General features: G+C 39.8%; 1 protein-coding gene across 18 annotated transcripts in view; it reads left to right on the top strand.

Annotated features, from left to right (window-relative positions):
- The window catches only part of SORBS2 (sorbin and SH3 domain containing 2), a 208996-nt gene that overhangs the window by 46978 nt on the left and 137347 nt on the right, over positions 1-24671 (top strand). For 3 of the 18 annotated variants that reach the window (XM_059384265.1, XM_059384264.1, XM_059384272.1), the window contains exon 3: positions 24023-24078. The exons of the other annotated variants lie outside the window; for them this stretch is intronic. The gene's annotated coding sequence lies outside the window, so the exon portion shown is untranslated. The remainder of the gene's footprint in view (positions 1-24022; positions 24079-24671) is intronic. 18 annotated transcript variants of the gene reach the window in all.

Here is a 24671-nt window from a genome sequence, read left to right as displayed (position 1 = left end):
ATTATTTTAAATAGAGATTTAAATTAAACAAAATATGCATATCTTCAAAACTAAATAGAAAAATAAATAAGTGACTGAAGCAATTTAAAAAGAGGGTGTGACAACATTTCATCCAATACATTGAAATTGATTATGCATTAAAATTCATTATCCATGACCAGTTAAAACACTGTTTGGTTTTATTACAAAACTCCTAATTTCTTTCCCTTCTGATATATATGTTAGGTCATTCTTTTTAAATATAAGCACAGCCATGTGTCAAATGTGTGAAGCTATAATGTTCAGTAAAAATATAAAAACAAGAGATGGAATCATATGCAGGGAAAGGTCCTACTCATTGAATTATGATGATAATTAAATATAGCTTCATTTAAAAAAAATAAATAAATATAGATTCATTTGAATAGCATGATATAAAGGATAAAATTTGAACTATCAGTCTTCTGAATCATCTAATATTCATGGCATCATTTGTCTTTATGGCATTTCATCAATAACCATTTGTCGAGAGTCTACTTGGTACTCTGTCTGCAGGGCAGTAGGAGATAGTTGTTGGAAGGTAATTACCACAACCATGTGATTGAAATTGTAAAGAGGACTATGAAAGAAAAATTCAGGAGGCTGAGAGAAGAGTCTGCAATTTTGAGAACCAGGAATCAGTGACAAAGAGACTTCTAGATTCGGAACTTAGTGACATAATTACTTGGAGTAAGATGAATTACTCGGAGTAGGAATCAGAAGACATGTGGCGTTATTCCTAGAATGAGAGCCCTTTCCTGATCAGCTGAGATTGAAGAATAAAGAGATTATGAGTATGATCCCTCCAAAAACATATATATCAAGACCACCACGAACATCTACTGTCTGAATATAAGTCTACTTGTGTAGTGGCCTTTGTCTTTTGGAGAAACATCATGAGAATGATAGCTAGCTAGGCTACTATATATAAATTCTCCATGGGTTATAGAGATAATGTTGTATTTGCTCCTATTTAAATATTGAAGGAGTATGATTTCTGAAATGATCTATGAGAGATGAATGTGACTTTGGAGAAAAACTTATTTCAGCTTTAAGTAGGGATTTTCAAGATAAACATCCAAGAAAAAGTTTAACAGAGGATTATTGAAATGAAATTCCTCAATGAATAAAGACCTTACTGATTGCAGCTGTGTATTTGAGTACTTTAACATGTGGTCAGGTGTTTGCGTATGAGTTAAAAGTGAAAGAAAATGTTTAAAGTTTTCTTTCTCACTTTTAATGACATTTCAAATAAATACATAATTTCAACATAAAAGACGTATTTCTTCCATAGATGAACACAAGTGTGTGTGTATGTGTGTGTGTGTGTGTGTGTGTGTATGGGATGTGTGTGTACGTGTGAATTAAATCTTGTGGTTGGAATGATATCTATTCATCTTTATTTTGTTACTGAAATAGCAATCATTTAAAATAAAATATTTTCTGCTTTCATAGTGTGGTAATAAATTATTCAGAGTAGATTGATAATTTTTTCTTCTGCTCCTTAGACTTAATCATATTTTTGAAATCGGCAACAAGCTATTCTAAGGATGTCAGTGTTTTTCTAAACAAAAATAACTGCATGCAATGTGGTTACACGTGTTCCTGTTTCTGGAGATGTTCATGAACTCATATTTTTATTTTTTATTTTTTTTTCTTTTAAAGACTTTTTTTATTTGTTTGACAGACAGAGATCACAGGTAGGCAGAGAGGCAGGCAGAGAGAGGAAGGGAAGCAAGCAGGCTCCCTGCTGTGCAGAGAACCCGATGCGGGGCTCAATCCCAGGACCCCGGGATCATGACCTGAGCCAAAGGCAGAGGCTTTAACCACTGAGCCACCCAGGCACCCTATTTTTAAAAGGCAGCTAAGTCCTCTTACAGTATTTCTTTTCCGGAGATCAGTATTACTCTTGAAAATGCTGTAGAAATGACAAAGTGGATGTCTGTATAGATACATTTTATTAATTTTTCAGGTTATTCCTTCCTCATGTTTGACTAAACCATTGACAGTAACAAAATGGAGTAAAAAAGAGTCGTAAAGAGTTACCTTTAATTCAATAAATATTAGACAATAATTAAACAACCATTGTTCCTGATATGAGTTGAACACAAGAGCTGGGAAATGTGGGCATGGATGGGAAATGGAAATATGTCAAATAAAGTGGGAATCAAAATGGCTGTTGGAGCCCCCTAAATTGTGCTGTCCTTGAGTATACGCCATTTCAAGGAGCCATCTTGCGGTGGAAAACAGAAATTTGCCACATAAGAATGTCAAAGTGCTGTGGCATAAGCATGTTTTTTATAGAAGTTGAATATTTAACCTTACTTAATTGCTAAAGTTAACTTAGAATGCTGATTACAAGTATAGGATTTTGCAAAATGTGATCAACTTTGAAATAATAGTAATATGAAAGCATGTAGGCAATTAATGGAATTATAGCTATGGAGTCTTACAGATTTATTGTGTTGATGTACTATCTGAACTATCACCATCTATCTTTGAATATTTATCATTGTGGAGAACTCCTTACAGCTTTCTAGTTTTATCCTATCAAAGTATTTCCATCTTCCACATTCTTTAACAATTCATCTATTTCAGAAATCTCTTAGGTCTTCTCTGCTTTAATCCTCCACTGTTATGAGATTTTGTGAATTGTACCTATGTTCCCTTTACCCACTGTCATTAAATATACCTCATAGGAAAAGGTATCTCTCTTCTCCTCCAATGCAAGAGCACACACACATACACACACACACACATCTTATTCTGTTTCTAGGTAGATCAAATGGAGCACCTTAGCATCAACTATGAAAAGAGTACAGGAGAACCCAATAATGAGTGCTATGGTGACAATTACTGGGAAAAAAAGCAATCACCTCTTCAAGTTTGTCAGCTGAAAGATGCCTTCCTTTTATGAGGCAGAAATAGTTTTTCCTCCCACCCCATATCTTTAAGCAAGAAACTTATCTTTCGCTCAGGCGTTTGGCGTACCACAGGACATGCTTCATTTCTAAACTTAGAACAACACTGACATCGCCATCACTGCAGAGAGAGCTCAGTCATTCACGTACACAGATATCGTCCGAGCACCTTTAAGAGGAAAGCACTGTTCCTAGTGGTGGGGACTTATCAGTGAACCCCAACTGGTAAAACACAAGTAAAAATTCCTGCTCCCAAAAAGCTAAACTCCTCTGGGAAGAAAAAATAATAGAAGATAAAGAGAATAAGAGATTACATAGCAGGTAAGACAGTAAAAAATGCTTTGAACATAGAGCAAAGTAAAGAGGATTTACAGAATGGAGGGCAGCCCTATGCGTAGGGCTATCTGGGGGAGATGTGTTCTAGGCAGAAGGAACTGGCCCAGCAAATGCCTAAGGCAACCATTGCATCCTTGCTTGAGGTATAGCCAGGAAGCCTGCAGAGAGGGGAGATTACTGGAGAGGAGTTCAGAGAGGCAGAGATCCTTATAGAAGGATCACTCCCTGGCTTGCAGTAGAGTGATATAATTCCGAAAGTCCTTTGCATGAAAAACTGAAGTGTTTCCTTTTGTTGATGATTGATTATTCTTTTTGTTGATTTAAACATACACATTATTTATAGCCCATATACCCAATGGTCATATATCCAAAGCCCTAGACCACTTGCATCCATAAGCACTACTGTTTAATGAAATATTTGTATTCAAGTCTGTAGACCTAACACTATGACTCTGAGTGCTTCCCGCAGATGATTCCAACTACCAAGCAGATAATCATGATGCAAAGTCACATGGACCACAGTGACAAAAAAAAAACAAAAAACAAAAAAAAAAACTTTTATATACATGGATTATTTCATTGAATTTTATAAAATGAGTATTGATAAATATATTTACTAAAGAAAACACTGAAGTGTAACACAAGCAAAAGTATTTTTGATTTATTGGCATCCTGTGAATTATTTAGGGCCCAAGAGTTTCTGCTCCGCTGTTCTTATTAATTGTGGGAACAGTTGGATGCTTTGATGTCAGCAACGCTATGAACAATAGTCTCTAACTACCTAAGAGATGTCAAATACAGAAGTCTTTATTCTGATCATCAGCCTCTACGTTAATAATCTACAACAGGTTCCATTTATTACTTCGAGTCACATCAGGGGACCAACCAATTTGTATAAGCTATTGCTTGAAGGTAACTCCTATAGTAGGAGTAAAATAAGAGAGCTACCATTATGGCATCATTTTTAAACACCGAAGCCTGATCTTTGCCATCCAGTTGTATAGATCTAACTGGAGGGAAGCCAGATGTTTTAAGGACTTGAACTGGCTGGACTAACTTGTCTTTGTGATATATTATACAATAGGGAGCAACTCTATACCAAATGGATTTCTCTATGCTAGACTATCGTGCCTTTATGTCTTGATTATATCACCTTGAAGAAGTTAATACACTGGCTCAAATTCCTAAGACTGAGAATAACCATTAAAATAGAATTGTGGTGTTGGTACAAACCAAGTGACATCAAAGATAAATGCTATTCAGACCTTGAGATTATTTTATGAAGGCATTAGTTTCTGAAGTCTCTTGAATATGAAGTTAATGAAGAAAAGAAACATTAACAAAAATCTCTAAATGTTATAAGGTACAATGAAAGACCAAAGTTTAATAGGAGGTTTAGGGATCAAAATTTGAAAGGCAGTAAGGGCATTTTTTTCCTGCCCTGCCTTCATCACATACATGAATTTCCAGTCTCATTTCTGGAGTTAATCATGAAATGACAACAAAATCAGATGCTTCTTTTTATAAAGTCATGTTTCCTGAAAGGGCGTAGCACACACTCAATATCTTATGTCATATAGAAGCTACTGTAGTCCAGAGAAGTGAACTAAACTTGACAATATCTTAAAGTCTTCTAGTAGAAAACCAGACCACCTGAACAATGAGCTTCTTGGTTTTCCATGTAGTTCAACAAGGAAACCAGCTCAAAAGTGGAGAAATGGAAAACCTCTTCAGGATCCAGCCCTGGGTGTTAACTTATGTTACCTATAAGTGCATATAGCAGATAAATTTGTGGAGGCTGACCATGTATAGTTAAAGCTATGCAGAGTTCAGTCCATACTCAACAGTGAGTACTGCTTGGAACAGAATTACTGCTTGAGCTTTGGATGCTTCAAATATACACTTTTTTTTTTTTAATTTTAAATTTTGAGGACTGATCAATATTACTTCTTTAGAACCAAGATCCAAGATCCTAGTAAACTTCATGGAATAGTCTCATTTTTGGAAAACATGATGAAAAACCCATCTAAATTAAACAGAAAAATTGTACTCTACTGTATGATTATACTGTACTGAAGAGAAATTTTTAATCTGAATTACAGTAATCTTTAAATCTTACAGAGATACGTGTTCAAATGTGAGTCATGATTTTTGATAGCATGAACAAATTGACAATCATGAGTTGGATTGACAAGAGATTCTGTTGCATATCTTCTATTTGATATTCTTGGAAAATTCTCCCTCCAAGAAGCTGTAAGCAAAGGGTCCAGCTGACTTTACTTCTACGACTGGTCTAAATTATGCACACCATTAAAATTCCTGGATGTCTTCATTTGTTTAACATCAAGCTGCCTTGATTTTATGGTTGCTTTAAAACACAACATTTGTAAATGTTGTAAAACATTTGTAAAAATTGGGGACTTTAAACATTTTTTTTTGTTTTTGCTTTACATTTAATCAGTGTATGATCAGATAATACACTGATATTTACTTCAGATCTGTTTTCTAACATTCGAAGTTAAATTTGTTCTTTTTATCAGTGTGACTGTGTAGGAGATCAGAATAAGTGAGATGAACAAACAAAAGATTTTTACTTCAAATGAGATATGAGAAATGAGAAGCCATTGCCATCTTTATATGTAATTAGAAGGAAAGGTCTTGAAAGAATGACTAAGAGTGTTCATAGTCCAAAATGGTATTGGTGGTGTGTTCTACATGATGTTTCTTGAATGGTAAGAAGGTCAAAATGAGAGCTTTGGCTCTTGTGATCTGAGTGAATGGGTGCTCTGGTCCCTGCTTGCTAGCCAAATCTGTTTTTTTTTTTTTTTTTTTTTTTAACTTGTTGCTACTTCTGAGCTCTATGACAGTTTTTGTTGTTCTGTCTTCTTTGCCAATTGTCTGCCAGTAAAATCGTGGCTATCATAATTCGGGATCTGATGTTTCTACCAAATTCCAAGTTGTGTATCTTAGAACTAAGAAAGTGTCTTACATGTCAGAGGCCTCACATCTGTGATATTTCTGGTGCCTATTATTTTTTTGTGACTTTCCCTTCAAATACTTTAAAGGAGCATGATTCTGATACAGTCTAAGGAGAGTGGAGTCCATAGTCTCATTCCAGGTGGCCGTGACTTTTCCCCGTGTTAAGACAAAGATACGGGTGATACTAATCAAATCTTTCCCATAAACTAGACATGTCCTATGGGAAGCAAGACTGTCAGTCACCAAAGGAGCATGATTGCTTGGAAGACCAAGGGAGTGTCCAGCATGATGACCAACTAGGTCTGTTCCCAAATTACTGCTTGGAACAGAAGCTTTCCTCCACCCCAGTTCTCACCCCCACACTCCACTGACCTGCACTGGTATAAAATTTCCTTGAGTTGCACCCTCTAGAATTTGAAGGTTACAGGGTACAGACATTGGCCAACTTGACACAGTTGATGATAAAACTACAGAGCTACATGACTCTGTTGTGTAATATGTCAATGTATCTTAATAGGTTGTATAATTATATATTCAGATAACATTTCTCAAGTATATATTTTTTAAGAGATAAGTGAATAATTTTAGAAAATCATGGCGCCATGACTTTAAAACAATAGGAAATAATGATAGAATGTAACTTTTTAAAAATTCATTTGAGGGGCGCCTGGGTGGCTCAGTGGGTTAAGCCGCTGCCTTCGGCTCAGGTCATGATCTCAGGGTCCTGGGATCGAGTCCCACATCGGGCTCTCTGCTCAGCGGGGAGCCTGCTTCCTCCTCTCTCTCTGCCTACTTGTGATCTCTGTCTGTCAAATAAAATAAATGAAATCTTTAAAAAAAAGAAAAATTCATTTGAAAGTATTTAAGTTACATATATATCTTATGGACAATGCTGACTAAATATTTTTGCCTTCTAAGAGGATACAAGTTAATGATTAAAAGTAAAGAAGGGGCATCTGGCTGGCTCAGAGTTAAGTGTCCAGCTCTTGATTTCAGCTCAGGATTGTGAGATGGAGCCCCACATTGGGCTCTGCACTGGGTATGGAGCCTGCTTAAGATTCTCTCTTTTTTCCTTCCCCCTATGCTGTCTGTCTCTCTCTATAAAGGAAAAAAAAAGTAAAGAATCGACAAGACTTTTTTTTTTTAATTCTGCCAAATGAAATTGTTATCCTTTTTACTTTATCTGAGAAGAAAATTTTTATAAATAATCTTTAGAAACAGACTTGAATCTGTCAAATCCCAAATCAGTACTCCAACTAAAATTTGTGAGATTAAATTTTTAGAAATCATATTTTACCTTGAAGTCCTCAATGAATTAAAATAAATTAAACAAAGGACATTTAAGATTTTCTTACTATAAAGTACATAATATTGAATCTTTACGTACTTTATAATTCTCCTGATAATATGTGTGTCTGGGTGTGTGTTTATACCATAACCTGTCATTTAAAAGAGACTTCCAGACAATTCTTTATCATCACCAAATAACTTAGAGAAATGAAAAATGTTAGTGGTGTTAAAATGGCTTTAGTTCTATACCCACACCCCCAAAACTTTTTTTTTTTTTTTTAATTTATGGGTCACTGTCCTACAAAAGCATTATGGATACAGAATTAAGATTCATTCATTAGGTCTAATTAGGATCAAATATTTATTATGCACCAGTAGCTGCACTAAGTGTACTTCCTAGGATGGAAATTGTTTGTGGCTAATGTGCTGTAGTAACCCATAAAATACTCATGACTGTTAACTCGTTCTGAGATCAGTAGCCCCCTTGTGGAATGCCTTTCATCTCTCTCACTGCTTTACATATGTGGCTGAAGGTTCTCCTGGTACTCTAAATGTAACATATTAAGACTAACTTAAAGATCAAATATTATGAGTAAGAGACATGCAATGTTTTCGTCTTTGATAAATGTCCATTCATTGCCTCCAAAGAGATACAGATTATTTAGAAGATATGTTCTGTCATGACTAAATAGGTCAGAATTCTTTGCAGTTTGGAAAGACAAATATAAAATGGGACCAGTAGCTGGGTTTAATTAAGTTGTCACTTCCTTCAATCTTTTCTTTAAGGCAATTTTCCACTCATTATATCTGAATTCTTTCTGAAAAGAAAGTGTGCTCAGCATATCATGGCTTTCTATTGGCATGATTTTGATGGAAGTTATTTTCAACATATTAAAAAAGGGTGATGGGGCTGAACATATTCTTTTAAAAGTCTTGCAGTAAATGGATATATTAAATTCCAACCGTTATAATATTTGTTGCTTAAATTCATATCTAACCAAATAGATACTAACTAGAAACAAACCCTTCTCCAAAGCATCTTGGACTTGTTCCAATTGTTTTTGTGCCTAAGCTTCTCCCGGGGAATGTCAGGCATCTTTCCTTGGTTTCCTGTTGTTCTGTATTTTCTCTGCTCTTAGAACTCCATCTGCTTATGTGCATGGATACTTGTGGACACACATACTCTCCTGTTGTGTTCAACGTGTATCTACAGCATTCAGAACACCTCAACTATCTTCCAAGGACAGCTGGGCAGCTTCCTCTCCTGCCCCTCACAGCCCTCGATCTGTCTTCCTCAAGCTTTAGCAGAGATTGGCTTTGCCTAAGGATGCCTATTCTTTGCTTGTTGGCCACCCAATTTAGCATAATGTCCAAGATGTTCACTGGTTTTCAGTTCATCTCACTTTGTCCTGGGTTTGCCTCATTTCACGTTGTCCTTGGTCTTCCCCATCACTGAGTCTCAGCACTACTTCCTATGTCCAGACTGACTCCATGCCACCAACATTCTTTTCATAGAGTTCGTTTCCCCATGCCCTCTACCTCAATCTTAACTGAAAAGCTCATGGATTTCTCTCTTTTCCAAATGCATGTGGTATTTAGGACTAATAGCACTCATGAGGAATTAATTTAGGTGCCCATGTTAAATAACAATTCATCTGTGATTTGTTTGCATCTTTGTTTAAATCTTCTATCATGAACTTTTCATGGGATTGGTTTTGTCTCCTCCAAACAAGGTTATAAACTTTTTGAGACAGAAGCTGTGCTGTAAATTTTGTGCATCCCTTGAAATTTGATACATGTAGTGGGGGATTTGATTGCTACTTGTTCATGTGATTTAAATTTCAACACCCACATAAGGTCAAGAAGAAGAGAAAGTAACTGTATCAAAAGAAGAAATAGAAGAAAGAATAAGTGCTCCTAAGTAGCTTTTAGTTTGTCCCCCAAGTTCCAAAGTCCAAATGAAAGCCAAAAAAAACAAAGAAACACATTTTCTCATTCAATTTCCCTATCAGTCTTTAGCACTACTCACTGCGCCAGGAGGGAGCATTTAATTCTCAAATGAGCAACACAGTAGGAAATGTGGTTGAAAGTGGTGCTCCTTTGTTACTCTGGAATTAGTCCATTTATTTTCCATATGCAAAGAGTGTACTGACTTTATCAATAAACCTTGGTGAAAACCATATTTAGGGATTCCACAGCAGCCATTGATTGACTTCTAGAACTTTTCATTGTGCCATGTAACTAGAACAGAACATGCTGATTATCTTAACTATTATTATGGACGATACAATGTTATTGAATTGTGAAATTCTTTTTAAATATATGATTTGAGGGATGCAGTGTCTAAATGCATGTGTGCTCCAAGTTCTTGATATTTTCCAATGGGGAAGAGGAAGTATTGCTGAAGTTACGAGCAAATTTAAGCCCACAGCTCATTAGTGATTGAAGGAAGCCGAATTTTGTATCTGATAATACATAGTTGACACTTAAAATGATGGTTTATAGCATCCTTTTCACTTACAATGGGGAATAGCTTCAGACGAGCTAAAGAACTTGTTGCAAGTCACACATGTAGTGAGTGGTAGAGCCCGAATTCTAACTTGGGTTTGTGTGACTCTCAGCATCCGGGATCTACACCAGAGAGTCTTTCCACAATGTGATGATGGACTCAAAGGGAAGTATTTGCATGTATTCATCCAAGTGGTCACATATAAACAGTTTCCTATTTCCCCAGTGAATATACCTAGCAACCAGCCTAGCCAGTGTTTACAGATGGAAAATGAAGCCATAGCACTTGGTTGGGGCACTGGGTGAGCAATAATCTCCAAAGAATAGCTTCTAATTTTTTTGTTTATAAGGAGATTAATGGGTGTATACTTGGTGGTACACACTTGGTAGGCATGGTAGGCATGCAATCTCTCTCTCTCTCTCTCTCTTTTTTTTTTCTTGGTTGCATTAAAGGCTTTGGTCTCCATTTCTGTATTTGCTTGTCTACTTGAGCAACTGAAAGTCTCCTGTGAGATCCAGAAACTCTAGGCAAACTAGTCTACTCTGGCCCATTCTGCTTTTGCCTCTGCCACAGCTCCAAAATTATTTCCTAAAGTGTTACTGCATATACGGGACTAATTTACCTTTAGAGTTTCTTCCCTTCATAAAATCCCACTGGCTTCAAAATCCATATACCCAGAGGTTCTACAACTTAATACAAGTGTCTCTGTAAATTTGACCCAGAATGACCAGGAACCCGAGGTCCATGAGATTAAGTAATTGTATATAATTAGCTCTGATAGCCAATGTCCTCCAGCTTTGAGGAGAAAAATTTCTCTCTTTCCTTCTCTCTCTCTTTCTTTCTTTCTTGTTCTTGCTCAATACAACATGAGCACTTTACCTCCTTCTCCCTGAAGGATGACTCACAGTGGGAGATCAAGAAGGCAAGAAGCTCAAAGCAATTAAATCTTCTCTGACAGTGTCTGCTGTTCCCAGAGCAGGGCAGTTCCTGGAAGCTGTTTGCTCTTGGCAACATAGTTTTTTACCCCAGGCTGTGGCTCCCAGCAGTCCCAGAACCCAATGGCTTTTGCAACAGCAACTTCTACCGACTGTCCCAGTGCTTCCCTCCTCAGGTGCCCTAGAGATCCTTCCGTGTCCCAGGAAGACTGTGTTGCTCAGTGCCCTCCCTTGGTACCACTCCAGAGTTTGAGTAAAGGCAATGCAGACATGGATTTCTACCGGTGACAGTGGAATTCTATGGCTTTATCAGGACCAGTTTTTATTAAAATGGTCTAGATCGAAGTTCCCTAAATGTGTGTTAAAGTTTTTTTTTTTTTTTTTAGATTTTATTTATTAATTTGACAGAGAGAGATCACAAGTAGGCAGAGAGGCAGGCAGAGAGAGAGGAGGAAGCAGGCTCCCTGCTGAGCAGAGAGACTAAATGTGTGTTAAAAACAAACAAAAATACCAAGCCATACCTGTAGCAAACAGAGCTGTATTTCTAAACACACTTTTGGCACTGTCTGCCACCCTCTGGAAAAAAGACCATCTCAGTGTGGGGTTCCCTCGCATTGTTGCTCAGAGTATCTTCCAAGAGTAATGTAGGTAGAGCCCTTCATTTCTTCAGGTGGAAAGATGCTTCTTCGTGCAGGAGAGCATAGGAACTCTTCAATAAACTAGGCTTCAGAAACAGCCCAGGGAAATCTGAGAGCTGCCGAAGGTAGAATGTAAACCAGCTCTAATATATAGTAAGTCAGGTTTGGCCATTATTTTTCAGTACATTATTTGGATTCCTAAAAACAAACAAACAAAAATGATGAATTAGCTCATTAACAAAATCTAATTAGATTGGAAAATTGCTTTGAGGTAGCTAACAAATCAATTCTATGCCCAAATGTCATTGATGTCAAAATGACAGATAACAAAACCCATAATAAACCTCCTCTCACCATCAGTTTTCACCTCCTGAAACTCCCCCAGGGAGCCCTCCCTTGAGAGCTGGGATTGGCTAGAGAGGGAAGGTTTCCTGCGCTGTGCAGAGAGACTGTGCCATTTGTAAAGGCACGCTGGTCTGCATCTCACCTCACTTCACATCCCAGAGGCAGATGGACATACGGAAGGGCAAGATGGAGGGTTGCTAAACCAAAAATATTTTCAAGGACAAATGGTGTGAATCAAAGCCAACATGATGAAAAAGAGCTTCACCCAAGAGACGTAAACGTGCTCAGGTAGCACGTGTGGATGCGTGAGGCACCTGAAAGTGGACAGTGATTCCTGTAAGCCTATTTCACATGCACTGGGGCTCTGACCCACAGTTTGCTTTCTCAGACCCCGGTCCTTGCTGATGAAGCCAAGGTCACAGGTCTGGGTGTTGTACAGTTAAATGCAAATTTCCTGGTTCCGCAGTGTCCCGGAGAGCAGCCCGGTCTAACTCAGGCGATTACCCCAAAACTCACAAGATGTGCTTCAGATAAAGTGAGCTTTGCTACCAGCTCTTACCACAGTTTAGACTAATCTGGGGAGAAGTGGAAGGACCCTCGTCCAAGAGGCAGCAAATGTCACATCCTCCTCCCCTGCAGGCCCAGAGCAGTGCATGTGGAGAGAGAGGGCAAGGAAAAGCCACTGCCGTGCTCACCTGTGGGTCTCGTGCACCTGTCTGGGGCCACCGTAGGAACCAGGAAGGGACCGGTGATGATACAGTCCTGGAATTTGAACTTCCAGCTGTCCTTGAGAGAGGAGAGAGTGCTTTCTCTTTTGTGGGGTTCTGACTGAGAGAAGTCAGGCACCCCTGAACAGACCCCATAAACTTGTACCTTCTAGTCCTTTCCAAGCAGATTACTGGAAGCTTGTTTGCGCTCACATTCAAACATTTGCAACTCAATTCAAATTTCTGCATCACACAGAAAAGATGTATCTCTTGCTTCTAGCTTACAGCCTCCAGGCTGCACTGGTTCAGAGGGCAATCTGGTTGAAGGGGGTAGAAATTCTCCTCTCAAAGGCTGAACTCCATACAAGAACATTTTCCGGGGACTTCCAAACTGTACATCAACCCAGGATGGATTTAGCTCACTGTAACCTGTCCAGCCTAGAGCTACAATCTGCATTCCCATCTAAGCAACTAATCAGATAAAAGAGACCCCAAGGATCCCCAGAAATCCATCACGCTTCTGAAAAATAATCCTAAAGACATGCCCTAGGGTGACGTCAGTGGAGGACTTTTCTGGAACAACTAAATGGGTTTGAATTCAGTCACGAGGGAATCGTCTTTCTATAACATTTTGGGACACCTAAGTGTAGGGAAAACATTCTCTCCTGTACATCTTACCCAAGGGCGCCAATGACGAAAAGCCAGTTGCCTTTTCTCCCCCTCTGTTTCTGCCATTTTGTTATTCCTTCTATGATTTCTCCTTTAGTTGTCTTTTCCATGGTTTATAGTGTAGAGAGACATAGTAGAGGTTTTGCTGATGAGGGAAGAGAGCAAAATATGATAAGAAAGACATAGTCATGACAGCTGGGCTGGACCCCACTTTTCAGGGAGAGCCAACATGGCAGGAAGAGTCGTGGCCAGAAGATAGTGCTTTATTTTTTTACCCATGAAATTATTTAAGTTTAAATTCTCCCCAAGTATTAAAATCATATTCTACTGGGGCACTTGGGTGGCTCAGTTGGTTAAGTGCCCAACTCTTGAGTTTGGCTCAGTGATCTCAAGGTCATTAGATCAAGACCCATGTTGGGCTTCACGCTCAGTGCGAAGTCTGCTGGAGATTTTCTCTCTCCCTCCAACTGCCCCCTACCCTGCTCATGCATGTACATGCTTTCTCTCTCTCTTTCAAGTAAATAAATCTTTTTTAAAAAGATAGTATTCTACTAAATACTATACAGTGCACTTGAGATTAGAGTAACAGACTATTTGAGTAATACAAAAAAATGGATCTAATCCCCACCAGGTATTCTTGGGGACCCTGGAAAAGGCTTCAGGGAACTAGTATATTTCCAAATCATAGAGGAATGCCATAATTTAGACAGTGGGGTATACTGTTCTGAAACCACCGGCACTCCCATAATCATAGTGGAATCGTATCACTGCAACAGCATCTGGCCAGGTGAACTTTTAGAAAGCAAAAGTGGGGGACAGAATGATAAGGAAATAAAAAGAAGATTGAGGGGGAAGACAAAGAGAGGAAGAATTAGGAGGAGGAGGAGCAGAAATGATAGGAATCAAGTTTGCCTTGTCTAACCATTCACCTACCATGGAGTGTGCGGGAGTAGGACAGGGGTACAAAATAGTAAACTACAGAACCAAGAAACAGCTCTAGAGGCCTGGGTGTTACTGAAAGGAAGCAATAAATCACTGCATAATATACTTTTTAGCTCTCCGTCTTCATCCTTGGGAGTAAAAGACAATGGGGAATAAATAATTACAAACTTGTAGGCTGGTTTGACACTGGTTGCCTGAGGGGTTATTGCTCCTTCCCCATCCTACAAAGTCATGAGAGAACAGGTGGGGCAGTCTTTATAAAATCAACAGCAATGGGCACCTGGGTGGCTCAGTGGGTTAAGCCTCTGCCTTCGGTGCGGGTCGTGATCTCAGGATCCTGGGATCAAGTCCTGAGTCGGGCTCTTTGCTCCGCAGGGAGCCTGCTTCCCCCCACCCCACGCCTGCCTCTCTGCCTACTTGTGATCTTTCTCTGTCAAGTAAATTAATAAAATCTTAAAAAAAAAAAATCAACAGCAATATCAGGAGTTAGTGGGTACGCAAGAGACCACAAGCTCAAAATGCTTTGGGTTTTCAGGCTGTGCTGAAATTTAGTGAGGTCAAATAATTTATTAACCATAAATCTTTAAGCCACACCTTGTCAAACTAGCCTGTCTCACACTAGGATGCTACAAAAAATATATAATAAATGGAAATTATTGTAAAAATATGGTAACTTAAAAAAAAAAAAGATAGTGTGTCTACTAAAGAGTAACAGTGCAAAACCTCAATCTTACCCCATCTGGAGATCCATGGTCCAAATCTAGGGTGCTTTCAGAGATGGGCATGAATGAGATCCTTTCTCAGGAAACTAGAGCTGGTACTGCCCACGCCCGCAGGGCTCACAGCCACTGGTGGCCATGCTCACTGTGCCTCTTCAGAGTTAAGGAGGGTGCTGACACGTGCTGAGGGCTGTGCAGCTGTGGAGTGGTAGTGGGCAGTGCTCATTAAGTAGGCGCTTCATGTATACATGTTCTCAGTTAGAACCACCACCTCAAATAGGAGAGGTCACTGATTAGGAAACCCTGAGAATCTATCTGATGCCAGATTCCTGATTTTTATTCCTCTCTCCTAACTTCCCTATATTTTCTTACCTTTTTTTACTCTAACAGGTGTATCTTTAATTTTTTTTCAACTTTGAAACTTCTGTTCAATGTTTATTGTTACGGCTGAGTAAGTGAAAGACCAACCTATAAACTAGATACCACCACTGTTTCCCTTTCGCAGTATGCAAGGTTAAAGGGCCAGTCAATGGTGAGAACAGGATGCAAAGCCCAGGAGTCTGTCCCCACAGACAGGGCTCCTGATGTGTGCAGATGGGTACTGCTTTTACAAAGGTCAGTGGGTTTGGTTTTGTTTTTACTCACTGCTTGCTTTCAGAACCGAATAATCCTAAAGTGGCACCTGACAGGTTTGAAAGATAAGATTTTCTAAGGGTTTTTTGAAGTCCACACCCACATTCTTGGAGCGAGGGCTGACCCCTGAGAGTCGGAAATTATAATCGCCACCAAGAAGGAGCAGAGGAAAGAAGCCAGTCGGGCGAGTTAAATCAGAGAGAATGCAAGGAAATTGAGAGAGCAATTTCAGAGAAAGGCGAGTGAGAGGATCGGGAAGGGCCTCCAACCTTGGGGCGACTAGAGGCTGCGTGGAAGTCCTGAAGGGTCAGGGAGAGGACGAGCCAACAACAGCCAGGACGGGGTGCAGGCCCAGCTGTGGTGGGAGGTGGTGGGTGTCTTCATAATCACCCCGAAGACCAAGCATTCAAGTTTGCCGGTGAAAGCTGGCCAGTGTGTGATTGGGGGCTGAGCTAGTCCCACGTAATGGACCAGAAATAAAGCAGATAACAAAAACAAAAGAACATTTTGGGTTTACTTTGTGTAGATTCTAGCGTAGTGTCCAATCAGGGCCGCAAAAGCAGGGGTGCATAACACAAGGAAGAGAGGAAAGTAAGTCTCGGGCCTAACATCTGGTTCCAAAGCAGAGATAGGACTGGAGAAGCAGAAGATATTTTCCATGCATTTCTCTCTCTGAGTCTCTCTGCCTTATTCCTTTTTGACTCCAGTTGTTCTCTCCTACCTAAAGTTAAAATTTCCAAATGATAATCTCCTTGATGTCTTTATGTCCATCATGGTCAGCATTCTTGGATTCACAGACATGGTCATCGTCAAGCAAGGCACGGACCACAGGTCCTAATTTTGCAATTTTTACTTAGACTTTCTCTACACAATCGTTGGCTCCAATTCCATGCCAAAAAGAAAAAGAAAAAAAAACTTCACACGTTGAGAGCTGATCTGAGGTGCTTATTTTGCATGTTGGCCCTACAGCAACTCTCTCTCTGTGCCACGACACAGGCTGGGTGACCTTCCACCCTGGATGTCACTGGCTTCCGGCTTTCCTGATGCCAAAGCCAAGGAACACTTTTGTGTTGGAAATTGCCTTTCTGCAAAAGCAAAGAGAATAAGCCAAGCACCATAGATCACTTGGCCGGCCCACCCCACCGAGATACCCCATAGACTGAAGTTTCTATGCCAAAAGACTTCTAATTGGAGGGCATACCTTTAGCGCTCTGTCCTTTCTGTAATTAGAGCCAGGCATCGCCAGCGTGGGCACCACCCAGCGCCCCAACAGCCACGGCGTGAGTACGCGGTGCACGTGCATCTGCTGGCCAGCCTAGGATGAAGCCCAAGTTCAATGTATAACTAAGACCGTTTCGCTCTGCTCCAGTCCTGTAGAAGCCACACACGGCAGACTTGTATTTCTGTGAAAGGCTTCGGTTTTCCGTCATCTATTTTTTATAGCACTGATACTAAACCAATTGCAGCAAATGGAGGGTATTATTTCTGGCTTGGGTGCATCACGATGCTGATTTGCCGTTCCCTGGAAGCAGGCTCACTGTGCTGGGTTTTACCGTTTACCATGGGAGACCTGGTTCAACAAAACGTAAGTGCGTTGAGATGCTTGACAGTTTCAAAATGTAAATAACTAATTCCCCACGAATGAGGGAGAAGGGGCCGTGTGATGATTAGATGGGATAGGGATGGAAATTTTATTGGGTACCAGGTGTGGCAGATGACTGTGGGTTGAAGACGAGCAAAACTATTTCTTCCATCCTTTGGTTTCTCGGTGTAGCGTTAATCTTTGAAGACAATCTTGGTTTACTCTTCAAGCAACGTTGCCACTTTTCAGAATCATATTTTCGTGTGTTCTTTCTGAAATGTTTGCATGTCCTCATCTGTATGTGCTCTCCAAATAGAATAAGCTTGTGATTTTGGGATGTTTAAGAATGTCAAAGATTTAGGACACCTGGGTGGCTCAGTGGGTTACAGCCTCTGCCTTTGGCTCAGGTCATGATCCCAGAGTCCTGGGATCGAACCCCACATCGAGCTCTCTGCTCAGTGGGGACCCTGCTTCCTCCTCTCTCTCTGCCTGTCTCTTTGCCTACTTGTGATTTCTATCTGTCAAATAAATAAATAAAATCTTTAAAAAAAATGCCAAAGATTTATAAACCAGAAAGTTTAGAGGAAACCATCTATAAAGGTCCATAGCCCTCTCCCTGCTTCCAGAACACAGGCACACATGCAAAGACCCCTTCACACACTAACACACAGAGATTTTTAAAAATTAACCAGCTAACTAGCAATAACATTATAGATCAGCTTAGAATACTTACTTACAGTAGATTTACTTACAATGACTTGTTACACATCAGGAACAGATGACCATGTATTAAAGTTGTCCAATATTAAGGTTTAAATCTGTACTGTATTTCTTCAGGTCATTGGTGGTTTATGAGAGCTAATGCTGCAATTTATTTCTCTATAAATATTGATCACATATTAAGCATACAACGATTGCTATTTCAAGCATGTTGTTGTTTTTATCCTATTTTCTCCACTTTCAGATGATTTATTCAGCTTTTTGACTGTGAATGTAATTACCATTTTTAGCTGGTAAAAAAGAAAATACTGAACCAGCACATATGAAATGCTACTTTTCAGTGTTCCTATGTGTCTGTGTTTTACCTAAAAGCAAAATCAATAGGACTCCAGAAATGGAAACAAGTCAGCTCTGGGTGGTGTTATTCACTTGCTATTAAACTTGACAGCTAATTTGCAAGTTCACACTCTTTTAATGCTAGAGTTCTTGGAACCCTGAGGGCTGAACTATGCAGATAAATATGCAGATAGAGAATAGAACCCAGAGGGTTCCCTTGCATTGGTATCATTTCCAAGGTATTATTTTGGTCAAAGACAGAAATTAATTCTTGTTTAATGCTTTCTAGCAAAGTGGAATGGTATGAGGGCAGTGAGAAAAAAAAAAAAAAAATAGAATTGGAAGTGTTATAAAACAAGCCTGAACTTTCCATTAAGAGTCACATAAAGAATTCAAAGACCAAATATTTAATCAAAGTTAATTTAACAAAATCATATTAAGTAAGGATCCCTCCTTAGACCCACTGTGGAATGTTTCAAATACCTTTTCTATATAAAGATATGTTTAATCTGATAGAGCAAGTGGCATTTTTATACCCCAGAAAAAATGATTTATTCTTAGGAAAGAAGAAATCCCGGACATGTAGCCAGATATGGGAAAACATATTTATGGGGTGACATTTTTTGGCATGAAATAGAAAGAAGAGAGTTTTTTATGAAACCCTTGGCAAAACAGAAAGCTCAAAAATATTTCTAAACTTGCCCAGTTGCAAAACCACACTGCGTGTTTTGCTTTTTCCATTAGGGAAGGAGTAACTCGGGGCTGGGACTGGCCTTATGAGTCCCATCACTTCATTTCTCTTGACAGGGATTAGCTGAATTAACTAAACTCCTGTTGGAATGCCCAGCCTGTCATCTCCTCTGTGCAAAAATGAAACACATGGCATTCTAAGAAAGAACGTCAAGCAGCCAATTTCTCAGAAAATATTTGAATGACCCTTGGAGGTTCGCAGCACAATCATTTACACGAAAATTGCTTCAAATGTGGATAATGTGTTCTTTGAGCATCAGCAAAGTAGCGGGGTCTGCTCAAAGCTGCACAAACACAAGCAGCCTTGATTAAATCGGAAATGGAGGCAGACGTTGGAGAAGACACGGAAATCACAAAAATGTTCTATTGCTATTCCTTCTGAATTCTCTAGCTTCCTTCTCTCCATGTTTTTTGTCCCGTAGTGTGTTTGTAAAGCATTTTCACTGAGATTGTTAAGCAACCAGCAGACTAGCTCCTCTGAACTCGTAAGCCAGGGTGTCCTTTCTGCCTCCTGTTTGGAGTAAAGGAAGTGAGTGGGAGTGAAAACGTTTGCTTATTGAGAGGAAACTTCACTGTATTATTAAATTTTTCCCCTATTTTACCCCAGAGCTCAACAGGAGGTCTAGGTCTTTAGACTCTAGACGGAACCTGATTTTGGGGGGATTTTGTATTATATGTGTGAAAGTCCTTTAATACTTTCTACCTGCCATCCCTCCTATGTAAAATGCAAACCATCATAAAGGCACTCTACCTTCTCCCGCTCTGGGATGATTCCGATTACCCCTAAGCTTCTCACTCATGCTTCAGAAACAGGACCTCTAAACCTCTAACCTGCCAGGGGTCTTATAGACCATTTACTGCTGGAAAAGGTGATGTTTTATGGTTTTTGTTGGTTGGTTTTTTTTGTTTTGTTTTGTTCGTTTGTTTTTAAGGATAGAATTCCCCTCCTCTGTGCCCAACCTTAAAAACAAACAAATAAAACAAAACAAAGCAAAACAAAACCTCTCTCTCTCTCTCTTTTTTTTTTAATTCTACCAGCACTGTGAACACAGGTCTCTCTAAAAATACAGCCATTCTAGGGAAGCATTCTAAAGAAGCAAATTCTTGACACTGACTGAGAATCCCTGTTGTTCTCCCCCGCACCCCTCCTCCAGTCCTGAAGCAGGCATGAGCTGCTGCACTTTGTACCAAACCCTTGAAGTCCCCAAACTGAAACTTGAAAGCAGTGGAAAGTCTAAGTACAAACGCCAAGTCACAACAGTCATTGGAAAATCAACCTCTCCTTCTGTCTTGCCCTGAAGAACAGTGAAAGAAGCCGTACTTTTAAAGCACTTAAATAATCACTGGAAAGGGAGAAATTGTGGGCAATCTCAATGCCAACGAATGTTGCCAATTCTGACCTTGGTTACTATTCTTTAGTAAAAAGGGACAGAAGCTCAGATTAATAGATGTTGCTAAGAGCAACCCAGAACCTTGACATTCTTATTATGCCTTACGTGACATGCTAATTTAGAATTTTTAGTGATGGAAACAAGGGAAGAACTTAAACGTGGTCTAGTTAGGTCAAATAGATGATGCTTTCTTGTTGGGGAACTTCTCAGTTTACCTCTACCTGGACTATCAGTTCTGATTCCAAGTGACCTGCTGTGTGGATGACCCTTTTTTCTTTTTCATTCTGTGGTGGTTGTGGAACAAGTAGGTGGCAAACATGGGTGAGTGAATCTGGAGTGTAGTCTTGGAGTACCCTTGGGTTTCATGGGTTGTGTAAGAGTGGTAAAAAAACAAAAACAAAAACAAAAACAAAAAAAAACAGCTCTGGAGAATGGACAGGGACTAACTGTCTCCCATAGTACATTCCTTGTACCTGTGACTAATCAAGTAATGCCTCCATTTGGCAAAGGTAGTTCATCTGAAACCTCACTGTCAGACTGTCAAAGCTCACAAACATCAAATGTCATCAGCTTCAACTCTCTTTAAGGTCCTCCTTCTCCTCCTACTTTTTCCTGAGTCCTCAAGTCTGCGTAACTTCCAGTATACCAGTTCCTTTGTGCGCAGATTTCTTTTACCTTAATGGTCCCAGGGCACTCACACAACAGAGAAGACTGTTGTAGGGGAGGAAAAATTATTTTTTTCTCTATCCTGAGTTCTTAGCTGAGATCCATGTAATAAAAGAGAGATTAACGAGAGAAAAACAGAAGTTTATTATCATGCATACATCATGTGTACATGGGAGATAGTCGGAGAAAAATGAGTAACTCCTTGAGGTAGCTTAGAATTCAGGCTTAAATTCTATCTTCATAGTGAAAGGGGAGAGGGGATGCAGGCTTCTTAGGGGAGAGCAAATGATTTCTAAGAAAGATGAATGGGCCCTTGGAAGAAAAGATGAGAGGATCCTCTCATGTGACCAGAGTTAGTTCTCCCTGGTTGACGACACTCCCAGGAGGGGATTTATGACAACTGAGTTCCTTTTGAAGGATCTGCCTTGAGGCAGATGAGGAGAGTTCAGAGAAAGCCTCTCCCTCCATTTGCTTTTCCAAGTGCCTACGGCCCCAGATAACCAATATACAGTATACGTGGGGTTGCATGTCCCAAACTCCTGCAGTCATATTTTGGGGTGGCACATTCTGCTGCCTTTCACTTTTAAATGAGAACATCCATTTGCTATTTGTTTTAATCCTATGAATTACCTTAGATGCAAAGCATGCTTTTGTTGTTTTCTAGTTTAGTACAAACTCAGACTTGCTCTATAACGCCTGCATGAAGGTTGGTAATTTTTTTTAGGATGATAGGACAAAATTTATTGAGATTGCTTTTTCATTGTCTTAGTATCCAAGCAGTCAAGAAACCACAATAAAGCAAATTATTTGGGACTATTACAATGGATCACTTTCATTTTTTTAATCTTAAAAAAAAAAGGAATACATTTTATATCAAGTGAGGAAAGTTAGATTTCTGTACATGAATTTACATGAGTTTATTTGTCCTATTGGGAGGTCAATTTGCTTTGGGGGGGTGGGTAGTGTTAGGATAGTCACAATGGATTACTTTTAATTCAGAGTATGTCTGAGGACTGATTCTGATGTCAGGCTACCTGGGTAAGAGACTGGATCCCACTACTTATACCTGTGTAAATTGTCAGGCACAAGGCAACTATAAGGTAAATAGCCCCACCTTATGTGTTACTGGGGAAATTACCAGAGCACTCAGAAAAGAGCTTGACACATGGTCAAGTCTGGTAAATGTTGGCTGCGATAAATACTATAATTGTGTTAGTGGGAATCCAGCAACATTAGGATTGTATTAAAAATTTAATTCTAATCATCTTCCAGGATATTTACTAATCACAGTTGTTAAATAAGTTGAACGTCGCCTAGGCACACACACAGAACTTTAGTTATCTGTAAATAAACCACTTATTTTGATGCACTATCGATGAAAGGGGCAAAAGTAGACACACACACTCAAGTACTTGAATGATACGGTCCAGGAATGGAGATTAAACTGAAGTTTAATATAAAAGCAGATGCATTTTTAGTGAGATGTTTATCAGATATTATTTATAAGCAGGTAGTTTAAAGAGAATGAAGACTTGGAGGGAGTTTGGGGTGGGGCAGGAGACGGGGAGAGGTGTGTGTGTGTGTGTGTGTGTGTGTGTGTGTGTGTGTGTAGTAGAGCTTTTCTTCCATCTTCTTCCTTCAAAATAGTTCCATTAGGAAACAACTCTCTTTCCAAATTTGCAGATATCTGCAAATAGTATTCTTGCCCCAGAGGAAAAAAAATAGTTTAACATGATTCATTTGAAGTAAATCTCCTAGGATGTCCAAGTGGATTATTTATTGCTATTAGAGGATTGATTTATCTGCAGAAACACATATTCCTTCTCAGCATGAAATCAAGACTATCCCTTGAAATAGGTTGATTAGACAGCTACCTCTTAAAGGGATATGAGGACCCCTGACATGTTCCCACCAACCCCCAAGGAGCTCCCCACATTCCGTGAATCTCACTTCCTACCTGGTCTGAAACTCCCACCCATGATGTCTACTTTGTGTTTCGGAAGTACAGATGACTTGCTTAAGATATCTTCCAGTTTATCTGAGAGAGGAAAATGTACTCAACTTCTGTTAGCATACTTTAGAGCCTTAAATGGTCTCAGAAGCTACTGTACCCTTTTAGGCTGCAGAGAGACGTCCCTGAGAGTTGATGTTCAGTAGTGAAGAGTCTGGGCAACAGAAATTTGAATTGCAGAGAAAGAAAAGATTGAGTTGGAGTACCGATCAAGGGAAGATTCTTTGAAGAGGGGGACATAAAGGGATCTCCTTATAGAATGAATTTTTCTTTGGGTGGAAGGAAAATACAGAGCACGGAGTGGGGGACAGGGTGGGAACACTCTGGGAGAGCTGACTTTATCCGGCAGGAAATGGGTTTGCCTCCCTCTTACCCTGTGTCTCCCTGCTCTCCTAACTGGCTCCACACAGATCTAGAAAGGATTGGAGAAGCAAAGAAGAGATGGGGGTAGCAGGTGTAACATATGTTAACACTATGGTCTTTGCTGTATAGCTCGCTTCTATCCTACTAACATGCTGGTCAGTGGGAATGAAGCTTTGCTAGGGAAAGTTTGTTTTAAATAAAGAAACAAGGAAAGTAGAAGTTAATCAGCAAAACAAATCAGGGCTGCCAAAGTCACACTGCCCACCTCTCCCCCACCCCCCACCTACAAGACCAATCCTGGGTAACACAGCCCTGTTTTACCCGTTTCCATGTACTTTTGGTGACTAATTGTGATATATAACAAACTAAAAATAATAGCAAGTATTTGCACAATTTCCTTTTCACTTTTTTTTCCTGAGAAGTAGGTATCAAACTTTGTGAAGAAAAAAGTATATAATGGTAGAGTTAAGTTTCCCTCAGTTTGATATCACTGGTATTTTGGTTGCTTCGCGATCGTGGGGCCGATCCCACCCACCAATTCATTGTAACGTTTCTCTTCTAGAGCCAGAATAGGACAGACTCATATACCATTCTGATCTGGGTGCATTTCTTCAGAAGGTACGCTGTGCTCATGGGGGATGGTGGCTGCCTGGGCTTGGGGCTGGCGAGGCCAGTTGGAAGTCTATGCATGCTCTTCAACAAAACGATTTCTTAGCAAAGTCAATGAAATAAAATGATGGGCACCAAAGAACACGAGTATACCCAGATCGCTCTGCACATTCATGCCTGTCGTGTTCCCAGTAGAATTTCTGTCCTGAGACTCTAGGTGAATACCCTTGATTTAAACTGATTGACTTAGAAGAAGCCAGTGGGGAAATCAGAGGAAGCGGGTAAGGAAGGTGAGAGGGTTATCAAGACTGCACTGCAGAGTGATTATTTTGCAATCCTTTACTCTGCCTTATTTCGCAATGGAATGTTTTGGGGTCTTAGGAAAAATGTGGGGAAACCAAGCCTCATCTTTATCCTAAAACTCTTTCCTTGGGCAGCTTCTCCGTTGCAGGCATCCCAGAAAGCCCCTGCTTGTTAGAGGAGATGCTGCTTGCTTGTTAACCCTTCCCAGGGACACCCACCCCAGGCCACTCCATGCCTCCTGTGTGGGATTTCCCCAGGCTCTCCACCCCACTCCGCTCCTGTGGTGAACAGGACAGCAA

Source organism: Mustela nigripes, chromosome 18 (assembly GCF_022355385.1).
Source record: "Mustela nigripes isolate SB6536 chromosome 18, MUSNIG.SB6536, whole genome shotgun sequence".
NCBI lineage: Eukaryota > Metazoa > Chordata > Mammalia > Carnivora > Mustelidae > Mustela > Mustela nigripes.
This window is presented reverse-complemented; position numbering and strand designations above follow the sequence as displayed.